The sequence below is a fragment of the Scyliorhinus torazame genome, chromosome 13 (genome assembly GCF_047496885.1).
Source record: "Scyliorhinus torazame isolate Kashiwa2021f chromosome 13, sScyTor2.1, whole genome shotgun sequence".
NCBI lineage: Eukaryota > Metazoa > Chordata > Chondrichthyes > Carcharhiniformes > Scyliorhinidae > Scyliorhinus > Scyliorhinus torazame.
Window position 1 is genome coordinate 57,802,362 of NC_092719.1, and position 6,862 is coordinate 57,809,223.

The 6,862-nt window shown below is 45.1% G+C and overlaps 1 protein-coding gene across 2 annotated transcripts in view; it reads right to left on the reverse strand.

Annotated features, from left to right (window-relative positions):
* Positions 1–6,520, reverse strand: part of lamb4 (laminin, beta 4) — a 195,876-nt gene extending 189,356 nt beyond the window's left edge. Inside the window, exon 1 of one of the 2 annotated variants that reach the window (XM_072471583.1) lies at positions 6,414–6,520. The gene's annotated coding sequence lies outside the window, so the exon portion shown is untranslated. Of the gene's footprint in view, positions 1–4,905; positions 5,017–6,413 lie in introns of those variants that run through there. The other variant, XM_072471584.1, reaches the window with a different exon arrangement.
* Between the last annotated feature and the right edge of the window lie 342 nt (positions 6,521–6,862).

The following is a 6,862-nucleotide window of genomic DNA, read 5'->3' on the forward strand; positions in this document are numbered from 1 at the left end:
ACTTGGGGATTCAGATCGCTAGGAGCTGGGGAACCTTGCACAGACTTAATCTGACACGGCTGGTAGAACAAATGGAGGAGGACTTTAAGAGGTGGGACATGCAGCCTTTATCGCTGGCGGGCAGGGTGCAAGCAATTAAGATGATGGTCCTCCCGAGGTTCTTATTTGTATTTCAATGTCTCCCTATTTTAATCACCAGGACCTTTTTTAATAAAATAGATAGGAGCATTACGAGCTTTGTGTGGGCAGGGAAAGTTCCGAGAGTAAGGAGGGGGTTCCTTCAGCGCAGTAGGGACAGAGGAGGACTGGCACTACCGAACTTGGGAGATTATTATTGGGCCGCCAATGTGGCAATGATACGTAGATGGATGATGGAGGGTGAGGGAGCGGCGTGGAAAAGGCTGGAGAGAAGGTCCTGTAAAGGGACGAGTCTAGAGGCGCTGGTGACGGCGCCGCTACTGTTCTCACCGAAAAAGTACACCACGAACCCGGTGGTGGCGGCAACACTGAACATATGGGGACAGTGGACAGTGGAGGCGACAGAGAGGGGTGCGGGGAGCCCTGGTGGGGTCCCCTATCAGGAACAACCATAGGTTCGCCCCAGGAAGAATGGATGGAGGATTTCAAAGCTGGTACCAGTTGGGAATTAGGAAGGTGGGAGATTTATTCATAGATGGGACTTTTGCGAGCTTGGGAGCACTGGAGGAAAAGTATAAGTTACCCCGGGGGAATTTCTTGAGATATATGCAGGTGAGGGCGTTTACTAGACAACAGGTGAGGGAATTTCCGCGGCTCCCGACACAGGGGATACAGGACAGGGTGCTTTCAGGGGTGTGGGTCGGAGAGGGCAAGGTGTCAGAGATTTATAGAGAGATGAGGGAAGAGGGGGAGGAGTCGGTGGGTGAACTAAAAAGAAAGTGGGAAGAAGAATTAGGGGAGGAGATAGAGGAGGGTATGTGGGCTGATGCCCTAAGCAGGGTAAATTCCTCTTCCTCATGTGCCAGGCTTAGTCTGATTCAATTTAAGGTGCTACATAGAGCACACATAACGGGGGCAAGATTGAGCAGGTTCTTTGGAGTGGAGGACAAATGTGGGAGGTGTGGCGGGAGCCCGGCAAACCATGCACATATGTTTTGGGCGTGCCCGGCACTGGAAGGGTATTGGAAGGGAGTGACGGGAGTGATTTCACAGGTGGTGAAGGCCCGGGTCAAACCAGGCTGGGGGTTAGCTCTATTTGGAGTTGCGGAAGAGCCGGGAGTGCAGGAGGCGAAAGAGGCCGATGTCGTGGCCTTTGCGTCCCTCGTAGCCCGGCGCAGGATCCTACTTATGCGGAAGGAGGCGAAACCCCCCGGACTGGAGGCCTGGGTAAACGATATGGCGGGGTTTATTAAACTGGAGCAGATAAAGTTTGCCCTGAGAGGATCGGCTCAAGGGTTCACCAGGCAGTGGCAGCCATTTCTCGACTACCTAGGGGAACGTTAGAGGGAAGACGGATGACCAGCAGCAGCAACCCAGGGGGGAGGGGGGGCGGGAGGCAGTTGAGTATAGGTCAATAGAGTACGAGGTTTTGTTACTTGTATATTATTACTACTATTATTATTGTTAAAAAGTTTAAAAATTTCTGTTTTGTTACTGTTATCGTTTCGCTTGTTTTGTAAGCGGGAAAAATGTTGCTCAGGGAAAAATTTTTTAATAAAATATATTTTAAAAAAAAGTACTGAGGGTGTGCCGTGTTGCTAGATGTGTCTTTTGGATCAGATGTCAAACTGAAGCATCTTTAGCCCTCTCAGGTGAAAGATGCCATGGTATTATTTGAAGAGGAGCGAGGTGTTATTCTTGCTGTCTTGGACAATATTTATCCCTCAGTCAACATCACTCAAACAAATTATCTGGTATTATTATATTGCTGTGTGTAATTTGCTGCCATGTTTCCTCTATTACAACAGTGATGACACTTTAAAAGTGCTTCATTGGATATAAAACACATTGACACATCCTGAGGCTCGGAAAGACAATAAATACAGGAAAGATTTTCTTTTTTGACTCAATTATATCTTCACCCTTTAACCTTGCTTCACATGTAAGATGTTCTCACTCTTGATGAGAGATTGACTATAAGATCATACATCTGCACCTATTCCTGCCCAACCTTTCGCATTGTCAATTCCCAGGTCCAATATAAGTTTGTTGCACTCTGATTATATACCCCACCAGCATGACAACTATACACAGGCTGTTTCCATTAGTAATTTAAAATGAAACAATTAAAATCAGGACCGACTGCATGACTTTAAAAGAGAATTTATTTTGAATTTGCTTTTGCAATTACCCATTGCTCTTTCTTACTACTTCAACTGAAGATCAGACTTGGCTTGACTTCACGGGGTAGTTAAGCAATGGTGTAAAATGGGTGAAAGTGAACTAACAGACAGTTTTATAACACAAGATTTTCATTTCAATTGAAGTCAATGGGAGCGATGCAAAGCAGATCTCTGACAAGAGCTAGGGGGGGTAGCCATACTACTCAATAAGAGGATGGCATTTAAGGCGACAAAGACGGTTACGGTCCCAGGGTTACGGGAACGTCATGATCAGTGGTTTCATGGACGGGGCACTGGTTGCCCTGGTGAATGTGTATGAGCACAACAGGGACGACACAGAATTTGTAAAGAAGACCACGGCCAAAATCGGCGACATAGATAAGCACCGACTGACCATTGGGCGGGGTGGGGTGGGTGGGGGGATGGGGACTTTGATTGCGTACAGGACCTCCTGACGGACAGGTCAACCCCCAATACTGGGAAAATGGCTGGCATGGCTAGGGAACTAGGGACATTAATGGAGCAGATGGTAACTGTGGACACATGGAGGTTCATGCACCCGGGTGAGAAGGAGTTAACATTTTTTTTGCAATTGCAAAGGTCTATACCCGCATCAAATTCATTGTGGTGGGGAAATCGGTGCTTCCAGGGATAGTGAGAGTGGTATACTCCACGATCTTAGTCTCCGACCACGCTCCACACTACATAAATGTGAGGTTGGAGAAGGGCCATGCCCAATGCCCCACATGGAGGTTGAACATGGCCCTCCATGCCGACAAGGCCTTCTGCCAGAAAATATCACGGCCATAGATGAGTGTATTACTAACAACCGGAACGCAGGAGGTATCACTCTCCATGCTCTGGGAGGCACTGAAGGCTGTTACCAGAGGAAAAACTACCGCCTACAAGGCACACAGGGAAGAGAGGGCGGCTACACAACGACTCATCAACTCCATTTTGGAGGTCGACAGAAGATACTCTGAAGCCTCGAATGTAGAGCTTCTGGAGAGAGAAAAAAGCTACAAATTGACTTGAACTTGTTATCCACCAGGAAAGCAGTGCAGCAACTCCGCCAGGCATGGGGGAACCTTCTACGAACATGGAGACAAAGCCAGCCGGCAGCCATGAGGGAGATAGCGCAGGTGACCGATAGCAGAGGCGGACTGGTAGCCGAACCAAAAAAGGTCAATGAAGCGTTCAAGCCTATTACTGAGGGCTGTACTCCTCCGAGCCCCCCGACATAGACTCGGGGATGAAACAGTTCCTTGATGGACTGGATGTGCCAGTCCCGGGGGACGGTAGGAGGAGGGGACCGGAAGCACCAATAGAACTGGGAGAGGTCATGGAGAACATTAGCTCCATGCAAGTGGGGAAAGTGCTGCAACCAGATGGGTTTCTGGTGGATATCTACAAAAGATTTGTGGCCCCGCACTTGCAGGAAATGTTCGCAGACTTGCTGGAGAGGAGCACCTTGCCTCCAATGCTGACACAAGCCACTATATTGCTGATACCCAAGAAAGACATAGAGCCAACCGAATGCCGATTATACAAAACCATTTCACTGCTCAATGTGGATGTGAAGAACTAGGATGGGGACTCTGGAGCAAAATACTGAACAGGGCCAACTCTACCTCCACTTGCGCAAGGCTAAGCCTCATGCAATTGAAAGTGGTGCACAGAGCACATGTAATCAGAACCCGGATGAGCAGGTTCTTCCCGGAGGTAGAGAACAAATGTGAACAGTGCCAGGGAGGCCCGGCCCCACACACCCACATGTTCTGGGCCTGCCCCAAATTGTCGGCTTCTGGACAGCCTTCTTTGAAGCAATGTCCAAGGTTGTGGGGGTAAGGGAGGAGCCAAGCCTAAAAGTGGCAGTCTTCGGGGTATCGGACCGGTCAGAACTAATTATGGAGAAAGGAACTGACACCCTTGTCTTTGCTTCCCCAATCGCCTGCTGAAGTATCCTGCTCGGCTGGCGATCGGCAATACCACCCACAGCGGCAGACTGGCTCTCCCGACCTGCCGGAATTTCTCCACCTGGAGAAAATCAAATTCACCATCAAAGGGTCGGAGGAGGAGGGCTTCCACAAGATGTGGAAGCCATTCACCAACTTGTTTCAGGGTCTGTTTGAAGCCAACAGCCAATACAGTGGGCAGGGTGGGTGAGGGCACAGGGGCCAACAAGACACCAAGGAACAGAAGGAGGGAGTGGGGTAGGAAGGGCGAGGGAGGTGGGGGGGGGGGGGGGGGAGACAGAAATAGCTGGAAGAAATAACGGGGGGGTGGGCGGGGAGTGCAAGAACAAGGAACACTATATGTAAATGCACGATAATTACCATTTGTAAACCATGTATAAACTGCAAAATTCCAATAAAAATATTTTTTTTAAATGTATTGTTTTCACATTCATATTATAGGAGATCTTATGATGGTCCATATGCTTATTTTTATGTATTGTAAACATATATATGTTTAAAAAGCAGTCATCTGATATCAAAGAATTGTTTGTGAATGGTCCTCTGTTTATTGCATTGTTAGAAACACATTATATCCACTGTAATTTTGAGGTTGTCAATTTATTTACCTTGATAAAAGCAAATTACTGTGGATGCTGGAATCTGAAAGAAAAACAGAAAATACTGGACAATCTCAGCAGGTCTGACAGCATCGGTTGAGAGAGAAGGGAGCTAACGTTTCGCGTCTGGATGAGTCTTTGTCAAAGCTTTGTCACAGATGCTGTCAGACCTGCTGAGATTTTCCAGTATTTTTAAAAATTTGTTTACCTTCTTGTGTCTGGATGAGCGTTCATGGTCTCAGTGGTTGATATAGCACAGATCACACCAGAACTGTCAAAAAGACTTATGAGTAAATAATTTTTTTACCAAAACCAATTTCCCTCCCTTCTTTTCCTTAATATGTATGTGTTTTAGAGAAAGCAAAGGATATTTTAATCAATAATGAAAGTACAAGCACAGAGAGGCTGCGACTAATGCATGCACAATTAGCTGGCTCCACATGACTATCGAACATACCCTCTCAAATCTTTCTCACTGTGGTTTGCAGATGGTGGAGGGAAGCCTGGGATTGGTAAGATGATTTCCCTGCACAGGCCTCAATTAAAATTGCAGTGAAAAACTGATAAGGTGATCGGACCTCGATCTGCAAATTTAAAGCAGGACCCCACTGCTTTCTGTCACGTGTCCCAACCACCCACTCAAAAGAAGAGGTTAAAATGCTCCCTGCAGGAAATCAATGGAAATTTGTGGGGCTAAGGCACTGCCATTTTAACTGCCCACCTGAATGGTTTCTGCTGGGTGAACAGACCAACAGATTTCATTTAATTCATTTTGGCAGGTAGAAATCCTCTAATCGGTTTTATGTACAGATGCTTTCTCCTCACATTACACAGGTATTACTCATCCTTCTTTTATCACGAAGCAAGTGAAACTAGAGCAACACTTGATATTTCAAGATAAAAACAAAATCAAAGCTTGTAAAGAACACAATTCTTGTCCTAATCTGTGAACCGTATCATTGTTTACTATATCTTTTTAAAATTGACAACTTTGACTGCAAAATATTCAGTGAATGTTCAGCAGAAGTTCATTTTAATAAAAATGGAAACATTTCCACATAATGCCGCCCGTATATTTTTATTTTGAGCCAGTTAATAATTTAAACAAGCTGTATCTTATGCCATGTCTTGCTTTTATCTTTTAAATGCAATTGAATTTTATACAATACATCGTCCCCATGTTTGAAGTCAGCCAATTGTCTTAAATATGAATTATGCCAGCAATCTAGATACACAAGGAATTTTACAGATATTTACAACTGATGGCACAAGAGTAGCTGATTTATTCTTCTTCTTCTTTGTGGTGAAAAGTGAAGTGAGCAAGTACGAGTGACCTACTTTCGTTTGGACTATTGAGAATCAAAGTCTTGTGTGAACCACGTATTTAAAAATCATGACGAAAAGCTTCCCAAACTAATAGAAGCTAATGACAAATATAAAGCAAAACAGCCGCCTGAAGTTTACAGAAACATCCATTCTACTTAAAGAGATTTAAGTATGTAATTTTGTTCACTTACTTTGACTTTTCTGTCCTCTTGTAAAACATCTGGGTTTAACCAACGAGATGAGGTGCAACAAGTAAAAGCACACCTGAGGTACATTCAATTAAACGCAAAATGTTGCCCTCAGGCACCTGGGTGTGGAGGAAAAAAGTATTTGTTATCAGAATGTTGACTTGTGAAGAATTCTGTTGCATGCTGTCTCTTGTGGTAGTTGTTAACAGTGCATCGGAACAATATATTTTAATTCTAGGTTTTTGATCAATCGTTTATTTATGAAAATAAAACAATTAATCCCACTCAAGATCAAGTTCATTAAGATTCCACCCCATTAACCAAGCATTTGCATTTATGCAGCATTTTTAACATAGTAAAATATCCCATGGTGCTTGGGGTGGGGAGGGGAGGGGGATGTTATCAAACAAAATTCAACACAAAGTTAGAAAGTTAACATTGGGACAGGCGAC